This window comes from Aquarana catesbeiana, linkage group LG05, assembly GCF_042186555.1.
Source record: "Aquarana catesbeiana isolate 2022-GZ linkage group LG05, ASM4218655v1, whole genome shotgun sequence".
Taxonomy (NCBI): Eukaryota; Metazoa; Chordata; class Amphibia; order Anura; family Ranidae; genus Aquarana; species Aquarana catesbeiana.
Genome location: NC_133328.1, coordinates 537607281 through 537625770, shown reverse-complemented (window position 1 = coordinate 537625770; position 18490 = coordinate 537607281).

Here is an 18490-nt window from a genome sequence, read left to right as displayed (position 1 = left end):
TTTTGGGGCGAATTTAAAAGGCCACCAAATCACCTTTTTGGATTGTGGTCCAATCTTTAAAATTTTTTTGCAATGTTTTGAAAAGCCAAATTTGGAGGATGCACACAGTGTGCCAACATGTGCTATCTGCCATCACGGGAGATCAATGGACGCGTTTTGGGGGTGCAACACCTTCCTCAATTCTAAAGTAGCGGTGAGGAAGGGCTTGCTCCCCCAAAACACGTCCCTTGATCCCCCCTGATGGCAGATAGCACATGTTGACATTCTGAACTTGGTGTGCATCTTCCAAATTTGGCTTTTCCAGGGGTGATTTCCCCCTATCTGAACGCTATATCAAACACAGTTCCTAAATACTCATGTCTGATATAGCCTTCAGGTTTTACCATATGTGAACTTTGTAAGTTCAATTTTTTTGGCTTTCTTGTTGGTTTTACACAGGCCTTTTATCAGAAAAGGACATTTCAATTTTTGATAATGCTACAGCAAAAATTGTTATACAACAAACATGTTGGTTCGTTTTAAAAACCTTTGGTAAATGCACATGTGATTGTGCAGCTATAAAAAAGTTGGTTACTCAAGAATGTGTGGATTATTGTCTCAACGCTACAACACTTTTGGGGTGATGTAATTGCTGTTTTATGCAAACATGGGGGTTATTTCCTAAGGGCAAATACACTTTGCACTACAAGTGCAGTTTCAGTGCAGTTGCAAGTGCACTTGTAGTGAAATGTGTTTTTGCATTTAGGAAGTACCAGCCAACAGTGTTTTTTATAAGGTTACCCAATCACGACATTTTCTGCACTCAACACATTTCTGTCAGGGTCAGCTAAAACAAACACAAGCAGTAAATGTCCACAAAGAATTTCTTTTGGTTGTTTTTTATTTGAAAAAGGTTTCACAGATTGTCTGGCATATTGATAGCCCCCCTACCCGCAAAGAACTCCAGGTAGCGTAACCGGACATCACGGGCATTCAGGGAGGGCAAGCCAGGAAGGCCACTTTCAAGCGCTGTCAGTGTTGATGGATTTGGGATTCCGGCCTCAGGCCCAACTGGGCCAGCATAGTTGGCTGAATGTTTTCTTAAAAAATTATGGAGAACACAGCAGGCAAGTATTATATGGTTCAGTTTATACTCTGCCATATGGATGGGTGTCATAAATAATCGGAACCGGCTGGCCAGGATTCCAAATGTGTTCTCCACCACTCTTCGGGCTCTGGCCAGCCGGTAATTAAAAACCCTCTGTTCCGGGGTGAGGGTCCTCATCTGGAATGGCCGCATCAGGTGGTCCCCCAGCGCAAACGCTTCATCAGCAACGAACACAAATCGGAGACCTTCAACATTGTCCTCTGGAGGTGGCAAGTCCAAGCTGCCATTCTGGAGACGCCTGTAGAACTCCGTCTGGGCGATGACTCCACCATCGGACATCCGGCCATTCTTCCCCACGTCCACATAAAGGAACTCGTATTTAGCCGACACCAACGCCAACATCACTATACTATTAAACCCCTTGTAATTATAATAGTACGACCCCGAGTTGGGTGGTGGGACAATGTGGACGTGTTTCCCATCAATTGCCCCTCCGCAGTTAGGAAAGTCCCACCGCTGGGCAAAGTGGGAGGCCACAGTCTGCCATTCCTGTGGCGTTGAAGGAAACTGTTGAGGAAAAAACAATAAACATTACTATTTTTTCACAGAAACATGGCAAGCAGATTAGACACAAACATTATGGGGCAACCTCCAGATAGCATTTATTAAGGGGAATTTAACAACAACAAAGTATAAGGTACACCTATCATATTCCCCCTCCCCCCCTCTCATGGGCCATTTCTAACATTATAGGGGGGGGGAACTCTTGGACAGGTAACCCTCTTCACTTTATTGAGAGATGAATGCCTAAATAATGGGTATTACTTGAAACAGCCCCTCCTTAGTTACACTATTGGCAGACCACTGGACAGGTAAGAAGTGTCTGAATACAAAGATATAAATACACACTGTACACATTTGAGCACATTTGAACATTCTGATATTACCTATCAAGATAATAATAGGATACAAAAACTTTAAACAGTACCATTGGAAAGTATACAGGCAGGCCCTTGCACTACATGCTTTGGGTAATTCATCCATAAATCTGACCAGTAAAGAGGTGGGTATAGTGTGTATGGGTTTGGCAAAGTCAGCAGATAGATGATTGAGGATAGATAGAGAATTGTGATCAGCTGACTTAGCAGTTGGGGGGAGGGAAGGTTACCAAAAATTTGGGGACACCACAAAAAAAGCCTCTGGCACTCTGCCTGAATTTAAATCAAAAATAACATTTCCAAACATTTTAGGGGGTGTTTGGGGTAAAGCACTACTATAGAGCTGATAAAATACATTGTTAAGTGACTACATGAGGTGAATATAGGGCAGGAGACACCATGCTGGAGAGGTTATTGAAGGGCAAATATGTATGAAGGACATAAAATAATAATTACATAAAAATCCAGCATGCATGAGAACAAAGGGGACATTCACAGCATATTACAATCATGGTAATTAGGGAATGAGGAAAGAAATACAAGATATTAGCAAACATTCAATACAATAAAATGTGATATTAAAGGATAAAAATCTTACCTTCATATACTCCTTCTGCAGGACCTGGATGATGGCAGAACAGGTCTCTGGGATGATGATAGCCAGAGCCTGGGGGGAGATGCCTGTCGAGAACTTCAAGTCCTGCAGACTTCTCCCTGTCGCCAAATACCGCAAGGTAGCGACCAACCTCTGCTCCGGAGTGATGGCTTGCCTCATGCAGGTATCCTGCCTGCTGATATAGGGGGTCAGCGAAGCCAACAAACGGTGAAATACGGGGTCCGTCATCCGGAGAAAGTTCCTGAAATCATCAGGATTATTCTCACGGATCTCACGGAGCAAAGGCATATGACAGAACTGGTCACGCTGAAGCAACCAATTCTTGGTCCATGAACTCCTCCCCACCCTGTTCATGGACTGGACTTGTGTCAAGGTCAGGACCCCAACACCAAGCCCCCGCACAGCATGAACTCTACGAGGAGTACGCATACGAAACATGGCTAGAAAACGGTCGGCTGCTCAGAACGAAGTAACAGAACGCACTGAAGAACAGCAAGGCCTGTGAAGAGCGACCTGAAAAACAGCAACGAGCAGGCAAGATCACACAGAAAACTCTGATACGAACTGACTGCACGCACTGAAGAGCAGATACAAACCCACAAGCACAAACTGAACGGCAGAAAACGATCTGAAAGCCACGAGTCTGAAAAAGCGCAAATCGTCTCTCACCAAACTTTTACTAACACGAGATTAGCAAAAGGAGCCCAAAGGGTGCCACGCTTGGTTCTGAACCGGCCTTTTCTAGTCTCGTCATACGTGGTGTACGTGACAGCGTGGTTGTCGATCGGAAATTCCGACAACTTTGTGCGACCGTGTGTAGGCAAAACAAGTTTGAGCCAACATGCGTCGGAAAAAATCCTAGGATTTTGTTGTCGGAATGTCCGAACAAAGTCCGACCGTGTGTACGGGGCATTAGGGTTTACAAGTGAACAGTTTCAAATCTATACTTGCTTTGTGTATCTTAAAAGTATAGGAGCTGATGGGATCAACCTTCATTCCCTATACCATAAATTGGCAAAGAAGATTTTTCAGAGCTGATATTAACTTATTTGGAGGATTTCTTAGTAATTATCCATTATGCTCTCCATTATATAGATGGAATAATAAACATAGGAAGGAAATGAAGATGTATTTCTCTGCATACCCTACTGGGCTCAAGGTTTCGATGTTTACAGATATATGTGTCATTAGAAAATGTTTCAACCACGCTGTATGTCATGCATTAAAGCGGTGTTCCGCCTGAGGAAAAAAAAATTAAAAGTCAAATACTGTAGCTGCTGACTTTTAATATATGGACACTTATGCCGCGTACACACGGTCGGACTTTTCAACCGGACTTGTCCGACGGAGGCCAACGGACCAAATCCGGCGGACAATCCAATTTCGTGTGGGCTTCACCGGACCTTCAGCTGACTTTTCCAGTCACAAATCTGACGGACTTTAGATTTGGAACATGCTTCAAATATTTACGTCGTAACTCCGCCGGACCCAGAAATCTGCTCGTCTGTATGCTAGTCCAAAGGACTAAAACCCACCCTAGAGCAGCTATTGGCTACTGGCTATCAACTTCCTTATTTTAGTCCGGTGTAAGTCCGTCGGACTTTGGTGTGATCATGTGTAGGCAAGTCCAGTCATTAGAAAGTCTCTTGAAAGTCCGCCAAAAGTCCATTGAAAGTCTGTCGAAAGTCTGTCGGACGGGCTGTCGGACTTTTGTAGCTGAAAAGTCCGACTGTGTGTACGCGGCATTACAGTACCTATTCAGGGAGCCCATCATGTCAGCACCCCAGCCGATTTGCAGGTCGTCTGTCGGGTGCTGCCGCCACCATTTGTTGTAAGGAAAACCAGCAGTGAAGCCTTTCAGCTTGACAGCCAGTTCACTACTGTGCATGCATGAAGCACGCTGCGCTTTCTAATTGGCTCGGCGGTGGAGGAGGGGGGCCGAACTTCTGAGAGAAGGCGCCGCGGCGCTGTCTCCCGGAAGTGGGGAAGGGTACATGTCACCGGGGGGGGGAAGCAGATAAGCCAAGGTTCCACTTTTGGGTGGAACTCCGCTTTAAATAAATTACAATGTGAAACCAAACTGTTGCTGGTCTTTACAACATGACCATTACGATAGACAATACAAATGTATTTAAACTGGTAGTAAACCAACCTTTTATTTTTGTTTGTTTGTTTACACCTGCAAGGCAATGTCGAAATGTGCTAGTAAACATACCTTAGAACAAAGTCCTCCAGCGGCGCACTGTCACCGCTGAAGGCGCTTCCATCTTCACCTGATCTTCCTTCTGGGTTCACGGACTCTGGCTATGTGAGTGGCTGGAGCTGCGATGACGTCACACCCGCGCATGCACACAGGATCAGCCGTTTACAGCACAGGAGTCTGAAGGAACGGCATGGGTATGCACGTTTAGGAAATATTTACAGTACCTAAAGGTAAGCCTTATTACAGGCTCACCTATAGGTAAAACTTATTATAGGCTCACCTATAGTTAAAACTCATGCATGAAATTCTACCCCCACTTTAAAGGAATGATCCTCATTACCTAATATTATTACTAACCCCTGCATTGAATAGGAACTTAGGTACTGTTGTAGAAAAATAAGTCAGCATCGACAAAAACTGTAGCTGTTGCCTTTTAGCAAACAGACACTTACCAGCCCAGGAGTCCAGCTCTGTCTTCACTGGAGCTGATACTTTGCAGGGTTTCAGATCCCTGGCGCCTTTGTCTTGGATATGGAAGCTTGCTGTGACTTCCTGATATCTCACAGCTGAAGCCCATGCTTAAGATCATACTGTGCTTTCAGATTGGTCCTGCAGCCTCTTGGGATGTGTGACATGTTCCAGAATTTTGTGAGTGGGCTGGGTCAAGCATACGTAAATTTCGCCTAGGCAAGAAAATTGCTAAAGCGGGAGCCAGGGCCGTTTTTAAGGCAGGGCAAAAGGGGCAGCTGCCCTGGGCCCTGTCGTTGTTGTGGGGCCCAAAGCAGGTGCCTCAAACTTGCCAACTATCCTGGTTTAACTTCCCTCGTCCCCTGAGGTTTTAGTCCCGTGCTGTGTCCCAATATCTCAGTGTGAAGCTGCTACTAATGCTGCCCAGCTCTGCCCTATTGTTGTGTACAGATGACTCACCTGCAGACTCTGTGTTTACATGTAAATCACTGGCATTCATATGTAAATAGCGGTGACATTCATATGTAAATAGAGGTGACATTCATATGTAAATAGCGGTGGCCAGCAGCATTGATATGTATATCATGCCCCCCTGAGGTCATATCCACAGGAATCTCTAGCAACCAATCAACAAGCAGAAATCATGTGCTGTAACCTCTAGCAACTAATCAGTGAGCCATAATGTGTGCTGTAACCTCTAGCAACCAGTCAGTGAGTGGTAATGATACACTGTAACCTCTGGCAACCAATCGCAATAGCTACCTGATCTGATTCAGTAAACTGATTTTGAGTCTAGCTGCTATTTATTGTATGTCTCAGAGCCGGTGGAGAGCGAAACTGCATGAGGGGGCCCCAAGAAAAGTTTTGCCCAGGGTCCAATCAATATTAAAGACGGCCCTGGGGGGAGCGGATACCTGTGTACTTGTCAGTAACAGGTACCCACTTCCATTAAAAAAATAAATAAACAAAAGCACCACTTTTGTTACAGTAGGGAGGGAGGAGGAGGATGAGCAGAACTTTCGGACCACTTTCAGTCCACGTATAATCTGAACAAAATGTAAAATACCTGTGGCTTGTTCTTACAACACATCAAAAGTAAATGTTTAATTATTAACATTTAATTAAGATTAACAGGAGGGTTTTGACACAGTTCCAAAATGTGTGTGTTTGTGAGCACGTGTATTAATAGATCATATCTGAAGGCTATGGCAGAAAGTACAGAAACAGCATTATGCAAATAAACTAAAAAATCCATGATTGCTACAAACCAGTGAACACTTAAACTTGCAGATCTGATATAAAAGATCTTTGCTAGCTACTAATTTTTCGATGCAGGAAACAAATAGGTGGCAAGGGTTTCAGAAGTCATTTTAAATCAAGAGGCCAGCTAGATATTTGTGTTTATTTTTCTTCTTTCTTCAATCAAAAATTATATAATGGCAGTGCTAATAAAGTAAACCTACCAAGTATACAGCAAGGTCAAAGCATTGAAACAATGTAAAAATCACTTTTATTTTATGTTCAATCTAAGTTTATTGAACGTTTTAACATATAGAATACAACAAAAAAAGAAAAAAAAGAAAGAAAATATGCACTGGTAGGTTATGGCAAATAAAAAAAAATAGAAGCAAAAACACAATAAACAAAAATTAAATAGGAAATTACCAGGTAGCGATGCCGCTCCAAGCGTGTTGGTGTCTCTAATAACCGCCCTCCCCACTCACAACTTCAGGTGCAGGCTCTGCAATGGTGTAGAAAATTGAAGAAAACAGCTGAACGGCCGCACTCCGAATAACACCTTTTATTCGTGGCAAAACAGTGTAGAAGATCCAAAATCTCTTACATCATTGTGATGAAAGGTACAGACAGGCTAACGCGTTTCACATCAATATATATGCTTAATCATAGCTGGTGACCATACGCAGACTGAAAATATTTATAGTGAAATAAAACCAATTAGGGGATAGACAACCCCCAGAAACTCCTCCCATATCTAATCAGACTAAAGTGGAAACCAAATGTGCACAGGAAAATGGCCAGCACAAAAAAACAGAGCCAAAAGGATTGAGACCTCTGGAAGAATGACACAGTATTAATATATACTCAGTAAAGTCAGAATAGAACTGGTTCACTGTGTTGGCGTGCTGTCCCATAGCAGATAATATTGCTAACAGAATTCTAATATAGATACAATATACAGTATAAAAACATGACAAGGCACTGAACAATGCATTAAATATATCTGCACGGCTGAGCACAATCAAACATACCACAAATAATAGTAGAGAGAGACAATCACTGTCAAAGATCCGAAGTTATAAGATGAAACAATCAGCACCACAAGTAAAAAATATTGTGATGTTTAAATAAGATAACCTAATAATAAACATGCACAGCTGCTAAACATTCCAAGTGGTACACCACACTAATTTTAAAATGGATAGTAAAAAAATAAATGTAGTGCTCTGTGTAAAATTATGAATATAAAGTGCAAATCTCTAAAATAAATAAATCCTACATATAAATGAATAGTCCATAAAATGAAAAAATGAAGAAATAAAACATGAAAAACTCTTCTTGTGATCAGTGTATCCACACAATTCCACCACAGTGATTGTTCGTCGTCAAAAGGAGTGCACACCACCACCAGTAAAAATGTGTGCTCATCTCCCAGATGAGTCAAAACTCATATTCGGATCTCTCCACGAGCTCTTTGCTCTCACTTCCTCTTCCCAATCAGTAGTGGGTAATCCATATGGCTCTTTTCTTAATGGTAACTCAGCTCATTAATATCCAAAGAAACGGATCATCTCCCAGCTTGGCTCAAGATTCCATGAGTTCAGGACATATAAATAATAAGTATAGAGACCATAGTGTTCTCCGTATACAAATTTATTCAAAGCCCCCAAACAGACAAGTTGCACTTACAAGATAAAAATTTTTAAAATCACATAAAAACCTCCAGAGTAGCACCGCCGTGTCCACATACACAGTGCCTGGCTGAACGTGACTATCAGCTCCTCCCTTCTATAGGCGTATCGGCCAATCACAGGCCTTCCACAGTAGATGCGTGGGCTGATTCTTCTAAGCTAATTTGTAGTGTATCGTTGCTATAGCAACCCTCCGGGCGTCGCCACAGCTCAGTCTGTGGTGCAGAAAGAACCTCCCTCTGCCTGTGTCTCCAGGACACACAAATACCAAGACCAGGAAGTGTCTCTCTCTGCTAAATTGTAGTAAGATCTAAACCTTTCTAAGCACCCGCAGACCTACATGACAGGAGGTTTCAGATACCTTTTTAGCAGATCACTTATATGCTCCTTGAATCCAAAGGACAAACAGCTTTCTTTATAGAAGATCTTGAATACCTGGATAAGTCTCTCTCACAGACTTAGCAGCCAGGAGCACTCTTGGATAAGTCCCTCTCACAGACTTAGCAACCAGGAGCTAGTTATCTTGTTTAGATTGTAGAACAGCTTAACAGTACCAGAACCTTTAAGTCGACCCGGCGGTATTGTAAGGGTAGTTTAGATATAGGTGCGTCCGCTAAACGAGTCAACAGGCCCTTCTGGGAGACCAGCCTTCATCCTGGCTCTCTCCAGCAAGGGTCCTCCCCTGGATCTCCTCAGCTCGGCTTGGCTTCTTCCACATAGGCAAGACAGCCTAAGGACCACCTCAGGATTAGTAGGCCCCAGACAGGCTTCTGGGCCTACTGCAGAACTTGCAGCAGCACATCCTCAGGCCAGAAGGGCCCCGAGGTAAGAACTGACTGAGAGTACATGGCATCTACACAATAAATACCCCTTCCCAGAATGTACAGTGGCCAGGAACTTCCTACTGGGCTGTTTCTGGAAAAAGAATATTCATTACAGCTCAACATAGTTGTAATTCTCACACTGTCCTGTGGTACCAGTGACACCTACTGTCAACAGTGGGAAATGCACAATCCAGCCAAGTTTAGAACAGGACCAAATATACAATCAATCTGATCTGTTTACAGCTCGGCCAAAAACTAAATCTACACTATAGCCCCATTTTTAGGAACAGGGGGCTACACACTCCCCCCACTAAAGGAGACAATGTCCTCAGCTTCTGTAAGGAAAAAAAATATGTATAACTCTCAAGCCTGAGAGTAGGTATCTGAACCAAAAAAAAAACTTGGATGGGAGAAACAGGAACAGGGGGCTACACAGGTGATCACGTCACTTCATTGTCCACAGGTAAATCTTTCAGGATTGGTTCCTTTATTAACTGTAATGTGTGCTGTTTGGTGTATGTTATTACATGCACCACATGCCAGATTCAGTATGTAGGAAGGACCACCCAACATCTGAGGGACCGTTTTTATTTATATTTAGGATACATCTAGCCTAGTGATTCTGGGTATGGAGAAAATAAGCATGCCCATCAGAGGAGGTGACAAGTTTAGTATCTTGTGCAGAAAGGAAGTTTACTGGATATTCCCTTTGCATACAAGAATACCAGTAGGGTTAAATTATGATTGGGACGTTTCCTACTTTTATGAATAAAGATAAGATCAAGGATCAAAGCATAACCCACATGGTAATGAACAATCTTAGTGACAGTGTTAAGGGGCGCTAGTGCATTAATTAGTTGACTAAAAAGTCCAAAATATGATTATACCATACACAACCAGGTATAGATAAAGTGCTCTGTGCAAAAGAATATTACATTCCATATACAGCAATAAACATGTCAGAAGGCTGGCTGGAGGCTAGCCTGTATTTGTGGGAGGAGTTTGAGGGGTACATATCCCTCCTCCTCTGCCTGATCCTGTGTTGGCTCGTATTCAGGGTAACAGCAGATGCACGTCACTTCCGGTTTCCTTGCAGTGCGGTGGTCGGCTGCAGCAGTCATGGCGGTTCCTCTCCTGGTGCTCATGCCGGGCACCATCGGTGGGATTGCCTGCCCATCCACCCACTTATCCCAGTGCTCAATCCGGCATCACCGAGGGGGCCGCCTGCCCACTTCTCCTGGTGCTTAAGCCGGGGGGCATCCATCCATCCACCCACTTCTCCCAGTTTCATGCCGGCATCATGGGGGGTGCCCACGCCCCTCTCCCGGGCTCATGCTGGCAGGGGGCATCCGTCTTTCCTCCCACTTCTCGTAGTTCATGCCGGTGTTGTGCCGAGATCGGTTTTGGGGGGCTGTTTCCCCTGGCTCTCGGCTGGGATCAGAGCTCCGCCCCTCCAGCCTACTGCACTCAAACTCCTCCTAGTCTCCGCCCCTCCAGCCCTCTGAACTGCAGCTCCTCCCACTCTCCCTCAGAAATCTAGTTGCTCTTCTGCCCCTGTGCGCACCCCCCGGTTTTCATGGGGAAACCTGTCTATCTATTATATGGCCTCCCTATGCCTGTACCAGTCTGCTAATTGCTCCTGAATATAATACTCATTAGAGATCTGGGATCATTCATACTCCATCCAGGTCCTCTGCTGCACAGCAAGCCACATTACAATGTGTCTGCCATATTTATACCTGCCTGTGGTGTACATAAGGGGCTGGGAACCTGGTGCCCAAGAACTGACAATCCATTGGGTAAATGATAGCAAGGTACACAGTTTGCATCACTATTGTAAACATTAAATGCACACCACCCCTTACATGGTTACAGGTATTTCAGATGGACCCAAGAGCTGACAATCCATTCCGTATATGACAGCATGGAATGCAGTTTTCATCATTATTATAAATAACCCCCAACTGGAAACTGTAACTATCACAGGTGCTCAAGGATGGATCCAAGAAATGTCATAATGTGTCCAGTCACAGCGTGTTCCAGTCATAGCGTGTTTCAGTCATAGCATGTTTCATTCATAGCGTGTTTCAGTCACAGCGTGTTCAGTCATAGCATGTTCCAGTCATGGCGTGTTCCAGTCATGGCGTGTTCCAGTCATGCCATGTTGCAGTCGGGGCATGTTCAGTCAGAACGTCTTCAGTCAGAGCGGTTCGGTCATAGCAGGTCCATCATAGCGGGGGGCTGTCATAGCAGTTGCTGTCTTAGCGGGTTCAGTCACAGCGGGTTCAGTCATAGCGCGTTCAGTCATAACGTGTTCAGTCATAGCGTGTTTCAATCATAGCGGTTTCAGTTATAGCATGTTCAGTCATGACGTGTTCCAGTCATGGCATGTTCCAGTTATAGCATGTTCAGTCATGGCGTGTTCCAGTCATGGCATGTTCCAGCCATGGTGTGTTCCAGTCATGGAGTGTTCCAGTCACGGCGTGTTTCAGTTGGGGCATGTTCAGTCAGAACGTCTTCAGTCAGAGCAGTTCAGTCATAGCGGGTCCGCCATTGTGGGTCTGTAATAGCGGGGGCTGTCATAGTAGTTGCTGTCTCAGTGGGTTCAGTCATAGCGGGTTCAGTCATAGTGGCTTCAGTCATAGCGTGTTCAGTCATAGCATTTCAGTCACAGCGTTTCAGTCACAGCATGTTCAGTCATGGCGTATTACAGTCATGGCGTGTTCCAGTCATGGCGTGTTTCAGTCACCACGTGTTTCAGTCGGGGCATGTTCAGTCAGAACGTCGTCAGTCAGAGCAGTTCGGTCATAGCATTTCAGTAATTGCGGGTCCATCATAGTGGGTCCGTCATAGCGGTTGCTGTCTTAGCGGGTTCCATCATAGTGTGTTCAGTCATAGCGGGTGCTGTCATAGCGTGTTCAGTCATTGCAGGTTTAGTCATAGCGGGTTCAATCAGAGCAGGTGCTGTCATAGCGGGTTCTGCCACAGTGGTTCTGTCATAGCATGTTTGTCGTAACAGGATCAATCACAGTGGTTTCTGTTTTAGCGGTTTCTGTCTTAGCGTGTTCTGTCTTAGCGGTTTCTGTCTAGTGGTTTCTGTCTCAGCGGTTTCTGTCTCAGCAGTTTCTGTCTCAGCGATCATGTCGTAGCATGTTCTGTCAAAGCATTTCATGCCATGCAGTTACGGCTTACATCAATAGCTGTTTCATCTCTGTGTCAATGTTTCATCGTAACATTCGCTCAAGTTCTTTGTATGCCTGGGTTTAGTTAGCTAGGGCGCACATCTCCGGATCTGTCACGTCTACAGATCCATACGGGCTGAAGTTTAGTTTTTAAATGATTGAATTGACGAAAATCTTCCTGCCCGTATACCACACGTCATATGATGCACATTTCATCATTACACCTGTAAGACTACCCACCACGGTCTCTGGGTACACTAGCCCTGAGGGTTTAGTTTCAACCTGCTCATTGTGAGGCTGTTGGAACTTAGTCCAAGTGGAACTGGTCTAAGTGGCTATCAATTAAGGGGAGTGGTTAATTGCTCACAGGTGCTTGCAGTCTATATAACTGCGTGTAGGACTCATCCTGAGCCTGCTCATTGTTAGGCTGTTGGAACTTAGTCCAAGTGGAACTGGTCTAAGTGGTGAGTTAAAAACCAGAGTTTAAAACAGTAGTGTGTGTGGATCGTTAGTACTTGTGTATTGTGTACTGTATACTTGAGTATTGCGAGTGCACGTAGGTCTGCGACTGTTCTGCGATTGCACGTAGGTCTGTGAGTACCTGTGTATTGTCTTGTTGTGTACCGGTGTACCTGTGTATTGTCTTGAGTATTAGTGCCAGGAAGCTAGCTGTTAGGTAATTTGGACAGGGTAAAATCCCCAATCCTCACTAAATTTAATAGGTACGATGCCCGGCGGGTGTGGAGAAGCGACTCTTTGTACATCTTGCTGCATGTATGTGTTCCTTGATCATCCGATCGAGGGCGAATACTGCTGTGCAAAATGTAAGCACATTGTTTCCCTGGAAGCCCAGGTTCTGAATCTGGGGAAGCAACTGTCAGCACTGAGAAGTCCCTCCATACTAAAGGAGAGCCAGGAACGTACACGGCAGGTGCCGGCAGGGGCCAGCACAGAGGCGGGTGGAGACAAAGAGGTGCAGGCACTAGCAAAGAGTAGATGGATGACAGTCAGGAGGGGTAGAGGGGGAAGTGCCAGGGAGGCCGATCCAGGACTGGAGCATCCCAATAAGTATGCTCCATTGAGTGACATCAGTGAAACCAGTCAGGGACCAGCACTGCTAGAGCTGAGGGACTCTCCTAGCTGCCGGGGGAAGAACTCCTCCAGTGAGAGTGGGGGGGCAGCAAAGGGAAAGGGAAAGACAGATTCTGGTGGTAGGGGACTCAATTCTTAGAAGGACAGAGAGGGCAATCTGTAACCAAGACCTGATGCGCCGAACAGTATGTTGTCTACCGGGCGCTCGGGTTTGGCACATCACGGATCTTGTGGACAGATTACTGGGAGGGGCTGGGGAAGACCCGGCTGTCATGGTGCACGTTGGCACCAATGACAAAGTCAGAGGCAGATGGAGTGTCCTAAAGAACGATTTTAGGGACTTAGGAGCTAAATTGAGGAAAAGGACCTCCAAGGTAGTATTCTCAGGAATACTACCGGTACATCGAGCCACACCAGAAAGGCAGAGGGAGATTAGTCCTAGTTGCAATCTCGAAACACCCAATACGAGGACAATATGCGACCGGTCTAAAACTATGTGGCATGTTCACCAATGCCAGGAGCATGGTGGACAAGATGGGTGAACTAGAGATATTGTTGTACAAGGAGGATTTGGATTTTGTGGGAATTTCAGAGACCTGGTTCAACAGCTCTCATGATTGGCTGGCAAACATTCAAGGGTATACCCTACACCGCAAGGATAGAGAGGGTAAAAAAGGGGGAGGGGTATGCCTATATATCAAGAATAATGTACAAGTGAATGTGAGAGATGACATCACTGAGGGAGCTAGAGAGGAGGTGGAATCCTTATGGGTAGAGCTCCAAAGGGATGAAGCTAAGGGGAAAATAATACTGGGAGTATGCTATAGGCCCCCTAACCTGAGGGAGGAAGTGGAGACGGATCTCCTATCACAAATTGGATTAGCAGCAAGGATGGAAAGTGTTATCATAATGGGGGATTTTAATTATCCAGACATAAACTGGGCGGAGGGAACCGTGCATTAATTTAAGGCTCGCCAGTTCCTTAATGTCTTGCAGGACAATTTTATGGATCAGATGGTAGACACACCAACTAGAAATAAAACATTCCTGGATCTACTGATTACCAACAATACAGACCTGATCACGGATGTGGAAATATGGGGCAATTTAGGTAACAGCGATCACAGGTCAATTAGTTTCAGTATAAATCACACAAATAGGAAACATAATGGGAATACAAAGACACTAAATTTCAAAAGAGCCAACTTCCCTAAACTACAAACCTTGCTAAAAGGCATAAATTTGGATAAAATATTAGGAACAAAGAATACGGAGGAGAGATTGGTTTGCTTTAAGAGCATATTAAATAAGGGCATTAGCCAATGTATCCCACTGGGTAAAAAATTTAAAAGAGCGAACAAAAGTCCTGGATGGCTTAACTCCAATGTAAAAATGCATATAAAAGCAAAGGAGAAGGCCTTCAAAAAATACAAGGTTGAGGGATCATCCTCAGCATTCAGACTTTATAAAGAAGGCAACAAGAAATGTAAGGGTGCAATTAGGACAGCTAAGATAGAACATGAAAGACACATAGAGGATGAGAGCAAAAAAAATCTCAAGAAATTCTTTAAGTATGTAAACAGTAAAAAAGGGAGGACAGACCATATTGGCCCCATAAAGAATGAGGAAGGACATCTGGTTACAAAAGATGGGGAGATGGCGAAGGTATTGAATTTATTCTTCTCCTCAGTCTTCACGAGTGAATCGGGGAGCTTCAGTAACCAAAACTGCAATGTTTATCCTCATGACACAACACAGGAAGCACCTCCATGGTTAACAGAGGACAGAATTAAAATTAGACTTGAGAAACTTAACATTAATAAATCACTGGGACCAGATGGCTTTCATCCAAGGGTACTTAGTGAACTCAGTCAAGTGATTGCCAGACCGTTGTTCCTAATTTTTACAGATAGTCTACTGACTGGAATGGTATCAGCTGATTGGAAAAAAGCCAATGTAGCGCCAATATTTAAAAAGGGCCTAAAATACATCCCTGGGAATTACAGACCAGTTAGCCTAACATCAATAGTATGTAAACTCTTGGAGGGGATGATAAGGGACTATATACAAGATTTTAGTAATAAGAACGGTATCATTAGCAGTAATCAGCATGGATTCATGAAGAATAGTTCTTGTCAAACCAATCTATTAACCTTCTATGAGGAGGTGAGTTGCCATCTAGATAAAGGAAGGCCCGTAGACGTGGTGTATCTGGATTTTGCAAAACCATTTGACACAGTTCCCCATAAAAGTTTACTGTACAAATTAAGATCCGTTGGTATGGACCATAGGGTGAGTACATGGATTGAAAACTGGCTACAAGGGCGAGTTGAGAGGGTGGTGATAAATGGGGAGTACTCAGAATGGTCAGGGATGGGTAGTGGGGTTCCCCAGGGTTCTGTGCTGGGACCAATCCTATTTAATTTGTTCATAAACGATCTGGAGGATGGGATAAACAGTTCAATCCCTGTATTTTCAGATGATACTAAGCTAAGCAGGGCAATAACTTCTCCGCAGGATGTGGAAACGTTGTAAAAAGACCTGAACAAATTAATGGGGTGGGCGACTACATGGCAAATGAGGTTCAATGTAGAAAAATGTAAAATAATGCATTTGGGTGGCAAAAATATGAATGCAATCTATACACTGGGGGAGAACCTCTGGGGGAATCTAGGATGGAAAAGGACCTGGGGGTCCTAGTAGATGATAGGCACAGCAATGGCATGCAATGCCAAGCTTCTGCTAACAAAGCAAACAGAATATTGGCATGCATTAAAAGGGGGATCAACTCCAGAGATAAAACGATAATTCTCCCACTCTACAAGGCTCTGGTCCGGCCACACCTGGAGTATGCTGTCCAGTTCTGGGCACCAGTCCTCAGGAAGGATGTACTGGAAATGGAGCGAGTACAAAGAAGGGCAACAAAGCTAATAAAGGGTCTGGAGGATCTTAGTTGTGAGGAAAGGTTGCGAGCACTGAACTTATTCTCTCTGGAGAAGAGACGCTTGAGAGGGGATATGATTTCAATTTACAAATACTGTACTGGTGACCCCACAATAGAGATAAAACTTTTTCGCAGAAGAGAGTTTAACAAGACTCGTGGCCACTCATTAAAATTAGAAGAAAAGAGGTTTAACCTTAAACTACGTAGAGGGTTCTTTACTGTAAGAGTGGCAAGGATGTGGAATTCCCTTCCACAGGCGGTGGTCTCAGCGGGGAGCATTGATAGCTTCAAGAAACTATTAGATAAGCACCTGAAAGACCGCAACATACAGGGATATATAATGTAATACTGACACATAATCACACACATAGGTTGGACTTGATGAACTTATGTCTTTTTTCAACCTCACCTACTATGTAACTATGTATATGTAATTACCTGTCCCTGCAGGTTATTCGGGCTTACTTACTACATACACTGGGGGGGGGCGTCATCAGGTTCATTCACGCGCCATGGTCTTGTCATTACTGCTTATGTCTTTATACTCAGGTAGGCACAGATGGGTGGTGTTCTCATGTTGGGTTGTCTGTTGTCATTGTCTTTAGTTTGTGTTCTCTTGGGTTTGGGCAGGTCGCATGCTTCACAAGCAACTAATTCACGTTCATCCCTTCAACCACACGGGGGGTTGTTTCAGAGTATGGTAACACTCCGTCATTAAGGAGTCGGTCCATACTCAAGCACACAGCGGAGTTTGTCACAGGGGTTTCCTTTCCCAGCCACAGCCGGAACGGTGCTACACTTCAGTTTGCATGGTACATGTTCTAGGCATTATCCTTCAATGCAGATTCATGTGGGCTAAATATGCTCTCCATGACCTGTTACGGTTGCAAGTGAAGCTGAAGGTGATCAAAGCTCACGCAGTCAGAGGCAGGGTGTCAGCGCACCCCCAGATCCTGCTCTTCCTACATTCCTGCAGGCTAGGTCAGCATCCCCTTGGTCTGGTCTATCAGGCCTTCTGGTTTAATACGTCTGAGCCAAGTAATGTTCTTTGTCAGGGGCTGTGTTGGAATCTCCTATCCCCAGTCTTCAGACAGCCCTGCTGGAAGTATTTTTCAAGCCTGCACGCGGGCCTCATCACTATCTCGTCAGATTCTTTTGTTTGTAGTATGACTTCTGCAGACAGTCATGCTTTTGTTGCCATTCAAGTTACTAGAGACAGCAATTTCCTAGGGGTGTTTGGTCTGGTTCTTTACCTTTGTTCCGAAGGTAGGGGGCCGGGCCACCAAGGTACCCAGTGGTAAGTTTCCAATATCTTTTGTTACTTTTTGGCTTTCCTCAAGGTACTCGTCCGTGGATTTGACGATTCAGCACTTGCTACAGTTGGGGGGGGGTATTGGCATCCAAACTGATATCAACAATGCTTGAACTTACTTCCATCAGTCCTGCCCATTGGTAGGGCAAGATAAATGGTGCAGATGTTGTTTCATCCCTGGGCTTACCCTTGGGTCAAAAGCAGTCCTGGCTTCAAAACCTTGCCAAGCACTCCATTGGGTCTTGGGTACCTGCAGGGGGGTCAGGAGTTAATTCATTCAGTTGATGTCCTCTTGCATGGAGACCCTGGTTACCGCCCAGGAATCTATAGTCTCTTCCAGGGTGTGGGCTGAGCCAATGTCCCCTTGACGGCCCACAAAGTGGTAGGTTCAGGCCAAACGTCATCATTATTCTGGGTTCCACTCTCAGCTCCAATCTCTTGATTACGATGTTGCCTGGAGACCTGCTCAGGTACGTCAGACCAGTCATCTTTTGTCCGATCCCCAGCCTGTTCCAAAAAGAGGGGCTTACAGTCACATTGGGTATGCTGAATCATGCCACGAGACTTATTTCCCAGGATGAAGTCTGGCTCCCCTTCCCCTGTTCAGGACTCAGACTCAGTTGTCAGGTTACAAGCAGAATCAGGACCCGATTTATATAATGTGGGACCAGTTTCTGGGTGTCTGGTATGGTTTCTCCATGTTCAATGGTGCATATTGCAACAGCGTATTGGCCTTATCCGCCACTATCAACACATCCATCAGGTATCCAGCACTTCAGATCCCTGCAAACTCATGTCAGGTCGTCATTTTTGTGGCTCACCCTCTCAAACTTCCCCATACCAAGTATAGACAGGCCAGGGGTTCGTGGGAATTTCACGGAGCTGCTTAACTGG